Here is a 16,060-nt window from a genome sequence, read left to right as displayed (position 1 = left end):
ACATTTCTATTCAGTGCAGTTAGTACTAGGATATCTCCTGATTAAGTATTTTGGAGCCTTATAATTTAGGCATTCACACTACTGAACTCTATTTAATTTACTTTCTTGTCATCCCTCAATTAAAAGGTTGCCCTGAGTTTAGTGTTTCCTCGTATTGAATGTCAAATTAGCCAGTTTGCAGATATTTCCTTCTTCATCTATACATAAAGGTAGTATTTGCTTACTGAAAGGTAGCATATCCTTCTCCAGGGTATTTGTTTTCCTGGATCTTACTTATCTTTTTGACCAAATTTTGCTTACAGATTGACTCAGTGGAAATTTTACTGTGTTGATTTTATCCATCTTTCCATCATCCATACATTCATCATCCATCCATCATCTATCTATCTTTTATCCATTCATCATCCAACCACACAGCTACCCATCCATCATCCATCCATCATCCATCCACCTATCATCCATCCATCCATCATCCATCCACCCATCCATCCACCATCCATCCCTCTGTCTTTCCATCCTATCAATTAGTTGGGTGCTGAGCTCCAGAATAGACTCTGAGCTGGTGACTGAGGTTATCAGAGAAGAATAAGGAAGAAAAAGCAAGACCTTGTGGATAGCCCGCATTTCTGCAAGTATGCCTCAATTTCATGGATTCTATGCAACTATGGCAGCCTGAGAACCAGAAGAGTTGGGTTGTGAAAAGTTTCCATTCTAGAGTTACAGCATCACAATGCAGCCATATCCCACTCTTGAGAACTGGGAAGGGTTGCTTATCCTTGGGACCTATTAATACCTTATGGCCACTACAAAAAATGCCCAAGACAGCCAACTCACAAAGAGAAAAGGGTTCTCTTGACACACAGTTTTGGAGGTTTTGGTCTATGGTATGTTGCTCCCATGATTGTTAGGCTTGTGATGGGTACCTGGCAGAGAAGAAAGCCTCACTTCATACCACAGATGGAAAAACAAACAAACAAACAAAAAACAGGAGGAAGAGGCTGAAACCCACAGCTCAGTATGAGAACACATTCCTAGTGCTCTCCTCTTCCTCCCACTAGGACTCCTCTTAAGTCAGCGGTTCCCAACCTTCCTATCGCTGTGACCCTTTAATACAGTTCCTCATGTTGTGGTGACCCCAACCATAAAATTATTTTTGTTGCTACTCCATGACAGTAATTTTGCTACTGTTATTAACTGTAATGTAAATATTTGTGTTTACTGATGGTCATAGGTGACCCTATGAAAGGGTCATTTGACCCCAAAGCTGTCTCAACCCACAAATTGAGAAACACTGTCTTAAGGTCTCTCTCTAGAACCATCTATGGACTCCAGCTTTCTGTTTGTGGGATTTTGATCCATTTAGCCAATGACTTTTGGGGCAGCAAGCCCTAAAGCTTTGTCTTGTGTGCATATAGTACAGGACCTCTGAAGAGTGGAGGGAGAAGGGTTGTGTACTCTCGTGTTCTTTCTCTCTCTCCCTCCCTCTCCCTCTTTACTGTGTTGCTTTTATCTATCCTTCCATCATCCATCTATCCATTATCCATCCATAATCCAACCCTCCCTCTCCCCCACCAATCTCTCTCTCTGGATTATGGAGGGGTCTAATCTCTTCTGTATCAGCGAGTGTTTATCCCTAACTTATACCCATATAAATTCTTGAGAGCCTTTAGCATGCTCTTGTGGGTTCATATAACAAGTGATGTCCAACATGAGGCCTTCATCATGTGAGTCTTTGGAAAACTTCTAGAAAGAAGCTACGACAAGGTCTTTAGCTACATGTTGGGTGACAGTAGTACCTGCTCAGGGTATGTGAGAGGAAAAATGAAAAAAACAACACAAGTACAGCCTGTGACACTAAACAGGTATGTGCTCAATAAACATTGCTTATTGCTGTTTTGTCCAGGCTCTCTCAGCCGAGGATTTGATTTGTTTTGAGCCCATCTGGGGATGACAGGCTGTCAGCCTCCAGTCATCCCCACCGCTCATAGTGCTCCTTTGCTGCAGAGTTGACTAAAAATAGACCTTAATTCCCCCCAGGAAAGAACTAAACCTGTGCACCTGCGCCTTCCCACCTCACTAGGTAAGCCCTGTCAGCTCCCTGACAATATGCTCATCAAATGCAGTTCGGTCCTTACCATTGTACTCCAAGACAAAAAGAATCCAGGGACCACTCCCCCAGAGAAAAGAATCTTGCTCATTAGACAAAAGCAATGAATTCACTTTCGCTATAAAGTCATTTTATTAGTTCCAAGAAATCAATTACAATAAAAAATGTCTCCTAAGAATGATAAGAAAGGCTGGATGGTGTCAGTTTTGTCCAATGTGAAGTCTTTGCAAGAGATAGCAGCAGTGGGGGCTCGTGGCCTCATCCCTGGCACGTTCCGGCCCCACCCTGTGTCCAGACACTGGGCTCTTTATTCTAAAATTAGAATGCCCTTTGTCTTTCTGGGTATTTTATGCCCTGTTCTATCTCTCTGTGTCCTGTGAATTGTGGGTGTGTTTCTCTTAATTTACAGAGACAATTTCAAAATCCTATCCAGTAATGGTTTTGTCAGGCTCTGCCTAATGATGAGTGGTGTGGGCGACCATTTCAAAGACATGCTTGTGGTTCATTAGGAGATGAGCATGCCAGAGTGTCAAACTACATTGCATATATGCCATGACAGAACCGACTCTCAGAACCTCTGCCCAGAGAAACAGGCTCTCACCTGTGAATGCCGCACAATTTTGAGTAAATAACTAGAGGAGTCAACAGCACCCATGGGCTCCTCCTTGTGAGAACCAGTCAGGATCGGGAGGTGTTTTGCCAAGGATGCAACTCATGCTGACCAACCACAGCCAGAGAAGCTGCCTGTACCCCCAAGACCTGTCTTTGGGGTGCTTACTTCTGACATTAAGACCATGTATGCTGCATGGCATTTTTGCCAGGAATAACTACATAATAGATTGCACCATTATTTACTTTGGGGTCCCCTGGACAATGCCTGGCGTCAGTAATTCTGTGTTAGTTTGTAGCACCCTGGGCCGGCAGCATTAGCCACACTGGCCCATGCGGGATCTCTGTCGCAGTACCACGCTGTCTAAGCATCAACCATCTCTCAAGGTGCCCCATTTCCTTCAGGTGGCGTCTCCACTTTCCATCTCTCTTGAATAGGAGATGACCTCCTCCCACCACAGCATCCAAATGCAAATCTGTCCTCCAAGCCACTGATTAACCGTCTCCCGGGGAAGACGGACACCAATAGCTTGTGACAAACATATCAGTGTCAGGTGGAAGATGATCAATGCCTGGAGAGCCTTCTGCAGCTGAATGCAAAAGAACCAAGTGTTGGATGTTCTATTTGGTACACACACTACTCACGTTTTAAGATTAGGAATTAGTACACTCATTCTTAATTAACTTACATTTTTATCTGTTTGTGTTGGGAGTAGGGATGAGCATGCCACAGCTTGCGTGTGTAGGTCAGAGGACTAAGTGTAGATCCCAGGGATCAAACTCAGTCCATCGGGCTTAGCAGAAAGCACCTTACCCACTGAGCCATCTTTAATTTGTTTAAAGCCTAGAAAATGTGCTGAAGATATTATAGCTGGGTGGGTGAGTACTTCCCTGGCTCACACAGAACCCTGTGTGGCCACCTTAGGGCCAGAGGAAAAGAGAGAAAATATACACATTTGGAAAGACATATGGTTCCGATAAGCATTAGGTTAGTGTAGGCTCAGCCTCTATTAGGATAAAAAACTGGGTAAGGCATTCAGGTAAAAAAAAATATGGAGAAAGATCTGTGCATTGCATGGAAACATGGGCAGGGAGTCTCTCTGTGCTAGAGACAGTGACTTTACACCGGAGAGGCTGCTGGTGGCAGCACCCGCTGATGTCTGGGGTTTGGGGATGATCACTCTTACCTGAGCAGATAATTTCGAACCTATGGCGCACCCTTTTTCACCTTGCATATAGCTGCTGTTAGGATCAGCAAATGCCTAAGCCAGCAGAGGAGCGCTATTAGTACAAACATCCCCCCTGAATATCAGAGCTTGAATTTTCAATGTTCTTCAAGTTAACTAAATGAAGATGAATATAAGTTTCACTCAGCTGTTGCAAATCACAATTTCTCACAATTGGCAGCAGAGTGTGCTTAGGAGCAACCTAAGGACCACGATGTCACTAAGTAAATAGTGTCACATTCTGTCTACTTTGGTTTGGGATGTATCTTTTTTTTAAAAATCCTGGAAACTTCTGGAAATGGGATCATTGCCCTCTGGCTATATAACACCTTCGAAATATCCTAGGGCACTGGTGCTGAGAAAGTTGAGGGAATGGAGACCCCTTTTTCCCTAGGGATAAACTCTGAACCCTCACTCCCTCCCCAGGAGTACCCAATCCCCCCCCCAAAATGTGCTAAGCTTTTCCAGTACATCTTACCGAATTCCCAGTCCCCGATAACTCCAGAAGAAAAGTTCCATTGTAGTGGAATAGGGGAGGGGAGCTCTAACAAATTGTTTGTGGTAAAAAAAAAATATGGGAGCCATGAAGAGGTGGAGGATAGGAGCTCTGCCAAGGAACGAATAAACAAGATCCTGGAATTCTTGTTTGTAGAATGTCTTCTCTAACGAGCCCAAAGCCAGCTTCTTCAGAATCACTCATGGAAACGCTTCCCAGGATGTCGGCCCTGATTAAGGATGTGTGAGGGTTATTGACTTCTGAATTAGATGCACTTTAATAAAACAGTAGAATGTTCTTATCTGACTGCACCTGTATTGATTGTGTTCCAAAGGTCTGCCCTTGGATCCAGGTCAACGATTTTACATAAACTTACTGGAGATTCAGACAGCATGTTCATTTGTGGATTCTGTAGTTGTCCTGTTTGTTGGGCTCCAGCATTCTGAGCCTAGAAGAAAGACACAGTTGCCGTGGAGTAAAGTTTATTTTTGCTCTTGTTACATTTTGCTTAATCTTCTGGCCGCAAACCCAGGTGTTTGAAGATGTCTCCCAAACAAATAAGAAATACACAGTTAAATTTACTTTCAGAAATGTAGCTGCATGTCTAAAGAACGTACAGTGAGCAAATCACAATTAAAATGAAAAGCACCGAATGAGACACTCGGGCAAATGGGCAGATGCTGGCAAAGATCCAAGGGAGTCCGATGTATATTATATCTATTTATTCATAGAGAAGAACTAAGCCCTTAGCTGAGGCTGAGTATAGCGTAGGGCAGGAAGGGACAGTTCATTGGGTCATTTGCAGAGGAGGACTGTGATCACGCAGAGATGCACCAGTGCTGCCTGCCAGCATTGCAGCCGAGAGGGACCTGATGGGAATGTGAAGGAGAGAGGAACATGACTGAAGCCAGCTATACACAGGTATGAAATCCCACAATGAAAGTCATCACAGATAAGTGATATGTGCTGATTGAAGTGTTTTTTAAATGTTTAAACAGAGATAGGTACCATTGGGTGTTAGATTTAACTGACTGAGCACAGACACACACTTCCATGGAGTTGGTCTCACTGAAACTGAGTTTTCTTGGAGAATATAATGCAGGGATAGGGAAACAAGAACACCAAGGATGTGTCCAAGGGAGCAGAAGTTGTGATGGACCATGAAGTTGGTGGCAGGTGAGGAGGGGAGTTGCAGACAAAGGGAGGGTGGGGCACTGGGAAGTGTGTAGCATAGATGAATTGGGGGGTCTCCATTCAGATGAAGTCTTGGAACCAGAAATAACAGAGGAATACGTGAGCCGAGGAGGAGAGTTTGGGTCTTAGAACGGAGGCTCTGACATAGTGTAGAGAGTGCAGTTATTGGAGAATAGAAAATGCAGGGGAATGGTGAATAAGAAAAACGGAAGCAAGAGGCCAGGAAGTGTATGTGGGGGGGGGTAAAGAGAACAGGGGTGGGGGCAGGGTTCTCAGTGACCCTTAACCCCAAGAATGGCACTAGATCTGAGGGTCTGTGCATTGGAGGAGAGAAGGAAAGAGGCAGGGGGATGTTGGAAGGAGACCTGTCATTGCTGGCAGAAAGGTTAGACGTTTCAGAGACACTAGGGGGTTTATCTGATCTTAATCAGTTATGCCAGTGGAGAAAGATCGACACTGATCCTTGAAGAGCAAGAAAGATAGTGGACAGTCTCCTGCTTCTCTGGCAAAACATGTGAGAGGGAGCTACATACCCAAGCATACACTGTGCTTTTGGAGGGGTCACCGAGAGGGAGGCCAGGTCTGTGTGGCAGTCTGAAAGTCAGGTATTGAGAGCAATGAAACTCTAGGCAAGCAACTGATTTGGTGAGGGATGCAATAAAAAGACCAGAATGAAGTAAAGAGAATGTGATGTTCAGTGGTTGATTCTGGATGTCACTTAGGTTGGGCTAAAGAGCACCAAGGTGTCTTAGTTAAGGTTTCTATCGCTGTGACAAAACACCCATGACCAAAAGTAAGTTGAGAATGGAAGAGTTTATTTGGCTTAGACTTCTATATCACAATTCTTCACTGAAGGAAACCAAGACAGGAACTCAAAGAGGGAAGGATCCTGGAGGCAGGAGCTGATGCAGAGGCCCTGGAGGGGGGCTGTTGCCAGCTTGCTTCCCATGGCTTGCTCAGCTCTCCTTCTTATAGAATCCAGGACCACCAGCCCAGGGATAGCACCAGCCACCATGGGTTGAGCCATCCCCCATTGATCACTGAATGAGAAAATGCCTTACAGCTGGATCTCACAAAGTCATTCCTCTGATGACTCTAGCTTGCATCAAGTTCACACACAAAACCATCCAGTACAGCCGAGGCATTGGTTAGTGTCAGCTGTCAACTTGACAGAATCTAGAATCACGGGGGAGATGGGCCTTCAGGCATGCCTATGTGGGATTCTCTCGGTGACACTCATTGAGGTAGGATGACCCGCCCACTGTGGGTGGCGCCGTTCCCTGGCTGGGGTCCTGGACAGTGAGAATAGAGAAAGGGAGCTGAGCAGCAGCAGCAGATATTCATTCATTCTTCTTTATACTTTTGTGGATAGGAAGTGAGCAGCTGTTTCCTGACACCTTGGCTTCCCACCAATCACAGCAATAGGAAGATGAAAGGAGATGCCAGGCATTTGGTAGACCACGTCTTCATCACTGTGTTAATTATCCCAGTGCCTCAGTTAGCAGAGAGCCCGTCCTCTCCCGCTGTGAGGGTAGCCAGGTGGTCTGGTGTCTCCCTAGAACGACTGATCCATCTTGTATGTGCCTGAGGGCGTGTCTCGAGTAGTGGCTCTCAGCCTTCCTAATGCTGTGACCCTTTAATACAGTTCTTCACGTTGGGGTGACCACCAACTATAACATTATTCTCATTGCTACTTCACAAGTGCACCTTTGCTACTGTTACAAATCATAATGCAAGTGTCCGTGCTTTCTGATGATCTTAAGTGACCCCTTTGAATGCGTCATTTGACCCCCCCAAAGGAGTCACAACCCTCAGGTTGAGAACATCTGCTATAGGCCTCTGTCATAAGATTGCTGAAGCTTCCAGCTTTGTGGCCTGAGCAGCTACTGGGCTCTCAGGCTCACCAGTGTCCAGGCAGCCATTGTGAACTACCCAGCCTCTGTCATATGCCATATGTTTTTATGGCATATGTTCATTCTATGTGTTCTATTGCTCAGAGAACCGTGATTAATAGAGCTTCCGGGACCCACACCAGGACTTTCTTAGGCTGTTGGTTTCAGACTGGGAGTCACATCATTGTCTCTGTGGTTCTGATACCTTTGAGATGGGACTGATCCACGCTCTCTTAGATCTACAGGTTGCAGATGGCCTATTGTGGGGATTCTCTACCACTGTTACAGAGTGAGCCCATTCTACTGATAAATCCTCTCCTGTAACTCCCCATTCTTCTTCTCAGCTCTGTTTCTGAAGTCCTGACTGTCCTGTACCTGAGCACTTTCAGTTTGGAAAGTGAAATGGGAACCTGTATAAAAGCAAGCTATTCCTACTTCAGGCTCCTCCCACGGCAGGCTCCTCCCACTTCAGGCTCTTCCATCAAAGGTTCATTAGCAGACAGGCAGATTGTCTGAACTCTTGAGAGTCACTCAGCCCGCTCTCATGTCTCCATGCATAGCTCCAAGGCCAAGTGACCACAAGTAAATACTTCTAAGCTTAAGTGATATAGGAACCACAGGTACTTTTCCTGCGACTGTGACACGTAAGAGAAGAAGGGCTTATTCTTGCTCAAGGTTCAAGGGTAAAGTCCATCATGCAGGGGTAGCCAAGGCAGCAGGAGCTTGAACTATCTGGTCACGTGATATCCACAGCCAGGAGGCAGAGAGGAATGAATAATTCTGCTGCTGCTCATCTCACTTCCTCTACTCACTCGGGCCAGGATGGTAGCCACTCACATTAGGTGCATCTTCCCACCTCAAGGCAATCAAGACAGTCTCCCAGGCAAGCCCAGAGGCCTCTCTCCCAATGATTTTTAAACTCTGTCAAGTTCACAATTGTCACTAACCATTACAACAAGTAGAGTAGGCACAATTAACACATACCAGTCAATTGTCTGTTTGTAACGTCAATAGCATTTCCAGCACCGACAATCATCCGCTCTTCTGTTTGAGAAACTAAAAGACTAGATATGGATTTGGAGTGGGCCTCAGGCAGCTTACCAAGCAGTGGGCCTACCTCACTGCTTACCAAGTCACCATCACTCCTCCTGAACCACCACTGCTGCTATTTGGACTGCCACGCTAAGATTAAGAAGGAACAACACCCAAAAGGATGGATCCGGACCCAAACTGCAACGAAGAAAGTCTAAGAAACTCTCTCTCTTGCAGAAGACAGAAATTATAGGGTCTGGTACTGGCAGAGGAGAAAAAAAATATCTGAGGCTGTAAGTGGGTTAGTTCTGGTAGAGTGGCCGCCTAGGGACCATTACAGACATTATCCTCACCGTGGGTGGTCTGCCCATTATCCAGAATTACCAGAAAGGGTGAAAGCAGAAAGCAAGGGGCCAGAGAGTACTCCTCACATGTCCTGTCCCAACCACACTGGCATTACTATGGGCTCCATTTTCCCCTTATCCCATGCTAGATTAGGAAGGTAGACCCCTTTTTCCTGCCTTCTGTTGAGGGGGAGAGAGGGAGGGTACTGTCAGCCAGGAAACAAGAGCCAGGAGACAGAACATGGCTAGGGCTAGAAACTTCAAGGTCATGTAAGCCAAGACACATAGGGAGGTCATGGAAAGGGCTGCAAGGGACTTAAAATCATAGGGCTTCTCTTACCAAATCACTACTGGTGAACAGACCTTAGCACATTGTGAGACACCGGCAGACACTTACTGGATTTGTTCAAGTAGTTTGATATCTTCATGCTACACCTGTGTCAGAGCAGCCGCGCCTGAGAAGTCAATGTATTTCAATAGAGGCACTTACTCATACATTTCAAGGAGAGTCTTGAATAGATTCTTCAGAATCAAACAAAAGTGCAATTAATTGTATCATAGATGCTAAGGAGTGCAGAAATAGAACCAGAGATCAAAACTCTATTCACACTGTAATTGCATATAGACACCTTTCTTTCCAGTCACCATTGCCTTAAACTGTACCTATTTACCCATCATCCTCCAAACCAAAAGTCAACAAAGGCCAGAGATATGAACCAAATACTCTTTCAGCCACATGTAAACATTAGAAATCCAGATTTCCGTAGGCTACATTGATTACAGTAGATTGTCAAAAAAACCCAAACAAACACATTATTTGTCCCAACTCAAATCCTAAAACTAAGAAGTTTAGCATTTATTTGACTGAATCACAAAGGATTATGAAAACTCTAATACAACAGGGAGATGGTTCAGTGATGATAGTACTCACTATGCAAGCATAGGAATCTGAGTTTGGGTCTACAGCATCTATATAAAAGGCTGCTTATAGCAATAAACAACTGTAACCCGACACTGGGGTGAGGAGCAGGGTAGACCAGATGGACCTTGGGGGCTCCATGCACTCCAGATTCAGTGAAAGACTCTATCTCCAAAAATCAGGCAGAGAAGCAATAGACAATGATATCTCAATGTCAACAACTGGCTTCTACACATTTTTACACAGATGAGAGACCCACACACACAATTATACATGCATACAACAAACAATGCAAAATTGTGATTACATGTGAGCAAGACAAGATGTTTCATTTTGCACTCCCGTTGTTGCTTAAGGAAATGGTAGATCACCTTACATATTCACCATGCTCCAAAATCACTTTCAGATGATGATAAAAGCCCAAAGTCTTGAACCTGCTAAGGAAAGTCAGCCAGGTGCATTAGCTGTGGAATTCTCCCTACTGTACTTTGGGATTGAACATTTGAAGAACATGAGAAAGGCTATATTCAGGCACTGACTTACTCCTGCCAGATGGGGACAGTGGTATTGTCCTGCACAGCCAGGACCAGCAGAACACCCCAGCAGGAGAGTCAGCTGGGTATTTCCCAGACTGGGCACTAATGTGAACCCAGAAAAGCTTTTACGGAAATAAGAACAGAAGAGAGATTGACTCATTTGTCTGAAGGGACCATGCTTCCTTTGGCTGTGAATAGTTGCTGTTGGCTGTGAATAGCCACTGTTGACAGTGGGGCTGAAGAAATAGCAAATCCTTCCTGCATCTGAATGTTAAGTTCAGGGATCAGGCATAAAAAGTGTGTGGGGAAGTACTGCTGATCCTTGACAAATGTTTATTCAAAATGAGAAAAAGCAATGACAGTCCAGGGAGTTGTCTGAAAAACCTAAGCATGGTCATAAGTATCGTTGTATTTTCAAAATTAACTTTCAGTCCTACCTTTCATGTCAAACGTCCTTTTCTTTGTTCAGTTATAACGCTCTGTAAGAGAGGGTGGCTATGTCACTTGGTTTCGTTCACAGTGTGCTTGTTGGCCAAATGTGTGACTGGCAACACTGTCAGCCTGCACTTCCTCTGGGGGCTTTTACCAGCCTAGGAAATGGAAAAGCAAGACCTCTTTAAAGAGCAGGAAGGCAGCTGCTGTAAGGGGTGGGGGGAGGCCTTTACTCTCTTTCATTACGAATTTTTGGCAGAAATGACTGCATCATCTCAACAAAACCTGAGAGCCAAGAAGGCCATTCTGATGAGCGGCTGACTCTGTGGAGAGAGTGAGCCCTGGAGCACCCTCCTCCACCCCCCAGGCAGGGACATTTCACAAACAGAAAGAGTAGAGCAAAGATCTTCTTAACCCAGATCTCAAGGTACCAGACAAACATGGCATGTCAAGAGCATGGATCCCTCTGTTTAGAAGAGAAGTCACAGGGTTTTCATTCTCCCAGAATACAAGTCATGCCAAGATGTAGTTCTAAGAATGGGAGGCAGGAGATGTGATCTGCTGATGAGTCTTGAGAGCAGGGTGGGAGAGGGACTGTGATGGTGGTGTGTGGTTGAACGTCGCCTCCTGATCACTTCCTGTCTGGGAGTCTCTTTTCAGGCATGCTCTCTCGTAAGTCCTTTCGGGCAGCACGACCTTCACCGGCTGAAGCTTTCTGTCCCCTGTGCTTTTTGTTCTCTTGACTTACAGCAGTTCATCTCTCCAGCCAGGGCCACTTACCTTGGATAATTTCCAGCTCTAAACATCTGGTAGAGGTTGGGTCAGAGGCAAGCATGTCTTCTTCGATCACAAACACAGAAACCACCCCCAGGGTCCTGCAAAAGCATGCATCTGCCCCTCTGTTCTTGTACCATGCTGGTCTGGTTATAAACCCACTCATCTATCCTTCCAGCCATTTGTTCATTCACTCAGTAGATTTTATTCTCAAATGGAGTACATGGAGTGACGGCCACATTCCCAACATGGGTGATGTGTCTTCAATTGTTTAAATGTCTCCTCTCACAGGAAAGGAGCTTGGAGGAGGTGGTGTGGCCATTGCCGTTTCCAATGCCTGATGCAGGGTGTGACATGTAGGCAGTGCCCCAGACCAGGGAGATCTACAGCGTAAATATTTCCTGGGGAGGGCCCTCAGTGTTCCAGGCACTAAGGAAGCTCATGTCTATTGTGTCACTAAAAACTGCACGTGACCCTCTCCCTTATTTATGTGTAACCCCTTGTACAGATAAGAAACTGAGGCTAAGAGAAGCCAAGTGATTTGTGCTGCATTCAAGCACATGGTGGATAATAGAGCCATGACTCAAGGCCCAAAATTGGCTCTGCTTCCTTCCAATGAACATTTCACTATGCCGTCTCAATGCTGATTGAGTGAGTTAATGAGTTGACACTCACTAGGAGGCTGGGGAGATAACACAGCAAACGGACACTTGCTTTGCAAGCAGGAAAACCTGCATTTGGTCCTCAGAATTCACGTAAATACCAGGCCTTGCGGCACATGTAAATAATCCCAGCGTGGTGAAGACAGAAGCAGGCAGGTGGATCCCTTGGACTCCTTGGCCAGCAGAAGACTTAGCCAAACAAAGGAGTTCCAGGTCAAAGAGAACCTCTGCCTTAAAAAACCTGGCCTCTACATATTCATGTATGGGCTCACGCATGCATGCACACACACACACACACACACACACACACACGGGGGTGGGAGGGTATAGTAACATGCACTAGGGTTACAGGAAACCTAAGGTGAACTACCCTACAGCATAGCACCCCTTATATAGTAAACTCAAATAGCAGAAATTTCCCACCAAACTTAAATTCTGAAACATTGCTAAACAAATATTTCCTTTAGCAGTTTACACAGGTGTCTATCTATTGATTACAGAATGTCTCATATCGCACTAATGGTAAAACTGTTTGGGGACTGTACATAATGAGCTTCTCCACTAAGCAGAACACGTTTCCGATCTCCTGAGTCCCTTTCTAATTCCCCTTCTAATGCAGTCTGGGAAGTTTAACATGTAAATACGTTTACTTCAATAGCTCACGTTTTAGTCAGAAGAAAAAAAAGAAAACACAATTAAGCACCCCCAAAAACATTTCATGGTTTTAGAAAAGATAAATAGGGCTCACCATTCAGTGATCAGAAAAATCCTGATGAGTAAATAGACAAAAAAAAAAGTGCTTCCCAGATTTCTCATTCATCACATATTGACTAAGTAAGTGCTGGAAGGAATGTGGGCTCTTCACAGATTAATTTGCCAGTTCAGTGTGCAAACTCCTCCGAGCTTCTACAAACTGGACCCCATCCTCACACCTGATTTCATTACAGCTCTGAGAGCCCAGATAAAGGGGAAGATGAATGATACTCGAAATTAGTATTTCCCTACCCAGGGCTAATCTACGAATCAGATATTATCCATTTTTTATCCCATTCCCTAATCAAATAATTTCAGAGACTCAATCCTGACTGAAATCCCCAGTGAGCCAGATTCACAGCTGTGGCGAAACCCCTCCCCCCTCCCCTCTGCCAGCCCATTCATCCATTTGGACTTAGATTTCAGCCTAGACTCCCATGGAAGGAAAGGGTGGGAGCCCGAGCTTGGCAGCCTCTGAAGACCTTGAAGAATTGGACCTAAACGCTTCGGCACGTCTTTGTGTGACTTACAATAGGAACTTGTGAAGATCCTTTCCTACTGGTCATTTAATTTTCCTCTCTTGAAAGACATTCTTTGGGAATGTGGCCCTCTTAGCATCTTAAACATCATACAGGCCCTTACAATGGTGCCATTCAGTGCTATGCTGGAGGCAGGCTCTGTGGGATCACAAACAGGAACTTGGACGTTTAGGCATGCTCCCAGGAACTCAGCAGCCAGACCCTGGGCACAAGACAGCCAATGTCTCCGGACCAGAAGATGACAGGAACACTCTTGGTAGAAAGAGACACTGAGGGCAACTCTGTCCTCTCCTGTCTTCCTTTCTATCTGTCAGAATAAGCCACACCATTGTAGAACTTAGAAAATTTGCAGGAGATAGAAATATGACTCTATTGCAGGATGCAAAACATAACATGGAGAGTGGCAATTTAATCTGCTATTTTGTTAGCAAGGTAACCAAGGAGGGAACTAAGCATTTTAACAAAGGCTTAGGATTAATTTCCAGATATCAGATTCTTGAAACCCCAATATTCCTATTATTGAAAGACAATCATATTTTTGGGGGGTATAGACTTGTCCACACTCATTTCTCCCAACAAAAAAAATCTACAAAAATCAATCGAGGGGCCTCAGTGAAAACAAACTCAAAATACATGATAAAATTCCTATATCCTCTTATCAGTGAAGCCACACAGAAGTCCTCAGTGGTATTATTTAACTACACAGAGGGACAATAAAGCAAGTGTATCAATATTATCTGAAACCAATGTTGGAGGTCACATTAGTGTCGCTACTCAGAGCATGCTGTCCCCAGAGGACACTCTTGTTATAAAGCATTACTACTCAGACTAGAAGTAGAGCTAGTCGGGTGAGCTGCTTCAGCAATGGAGGAGTCACTACCTTCCTTCTCATGGAACCTAAGCAAGATGAAGAACACTTTTTCCCAGCAACAAGGCTCAATCAAACGCCCCTTCTCACCAGGCTTCAGGGTAATGTTGGTCATTGCAAAGCACTGGGCATTTGGGAACTTCACATAAACCTACAGCTGCAGAAACTTATTTGACAAGCAAACTCCATTAACAAGGCTGGGAAAACCAGCCTTGGAATTTCCAAATTTCCATTCACTCATTCAAAGTAACTTGGAGGTTCCCTCCATCCTCAGCAGGCACAGCACAGAGGGACCCAAGCTTAGGCTTGCAGTTCCGTGAAGCTGCTCTCAGCGTCTGATGCAGGCAGGGGTGGGGATCCTTTCCAGATGGCTACGGTGTCCTTGAGGACAACCCACAGGGCTTCAGCGCATTGCAAGCAACTGCCACCCAGAGGTAGCTGAACATTCCCTCTGTCACATAACTGTATCAAGGCCAGAGACTGCAGTTTCAGACATGGGGGGGGCGTAACACGGTTCTGTTCACCTGCTTCTGGGCATAGAGACTGGAGTCAGGTGCGTACCCAAAGGGTCACACGTTTACCCAGAGTAAAGGTATTTCTGATCACTCCCGTGGTTCCAAAAGGCTGCTGGAGAGAGTATGATTGACGGCGTTCTGAGGTTAGGGAAGCTGAAGACTTCTGTCACTCCTGCAGGACTGTTACAGCCCTCAGTCACGGGGACCAAGAGTAATGTTGTAAAATGATGGACAATGGACAACAGTAGTATCCCACACAATCTAGGTAAGGCGGAAAAGTCCACCAAAACAAGCTGGACAGAGCTAAAGAGACCTCCCGACGACACGGAAGAATCTAGTGAGACAATACACAAAAATGATCGGGTCACAGCTCCCATATGATGTTCTCAGAAAAGGGCTCCAGTTTGAGTGTCACACACCCCACCCAGTAGATGTCAGTTTAGGGACTGGATTTTGAAGATGATGTCAGTAGAGGCATGGGTTGTCTCCTCAGAAGCTTGACATGTGCTGAGCATTGCAACCTTCTCACAGAGTTCATACAAACTGCTCAGGCCCAGCTCCTCTTCAAAGACTGACTACCTAGCCATGCAGGTGACAGGACCAGAGCATCCCCATGTGGGGCAGAATGTCACTGTTCCCGAGACCTGTGACCCAGACATAGCAACCGTTGGACTTGGGGGGGGGGACATGGTTGGAGCCTCAACTCTCTCCAGAGGACAGCATAGGGGACATGGACACCCACTGCAAATGTTAAAAATAAGCGTACCTCCATGGCAGCTTCCCTGCCTGGGCCTGGCCTGAGGCAGTGGAGATATTCATCCATTGGGTCTCTGGTTAGCCAGTGTCTAATCAGAATTTCGAGGGCAATAGAAAGGAATAAATTACCAGGAATTTCTAACAGCCCAATTAAAAGACTCCTTCATAAAAGAGAAAAATATCTGTCTGGAATAATACATCACCGCTGAGCATACAGCTCTGACATCACTTATTAAGTGAAGACGGAGGTTTTTAGACTTCTTAGAATTCAATGTCACAACCTGGCAACAGCATAGCCGTGTAGTGTTAAACCTGATCCATGGCCACTTTGGATTAACAGTTCATTTAGGGGCTGGGAATACCTTGAGAAATGGCACTCCCTTTTCCCACAGAGATGAAGGTGCTA

The sequence above is a fragment of the Mesocricetus auratus genome, unplaced genomic scaffold (genome assembly GCF_017639785.1).
Source record: "Mesocricetus auratus isolate SY011 unplaced genomic scaffold, BCM_Maur_2.0 Super-Scaffold_100018, whole genome shotgun sequence".
Lineage (NCBI taxonomy): Eukaryota > Metazoa > Chordata > Mammalia > Rodentia > Cricetidae > Mesocricetus > Mesocricetus auratus.
This window is presented reverse-complemented; position numbering follows the sequence as displayed.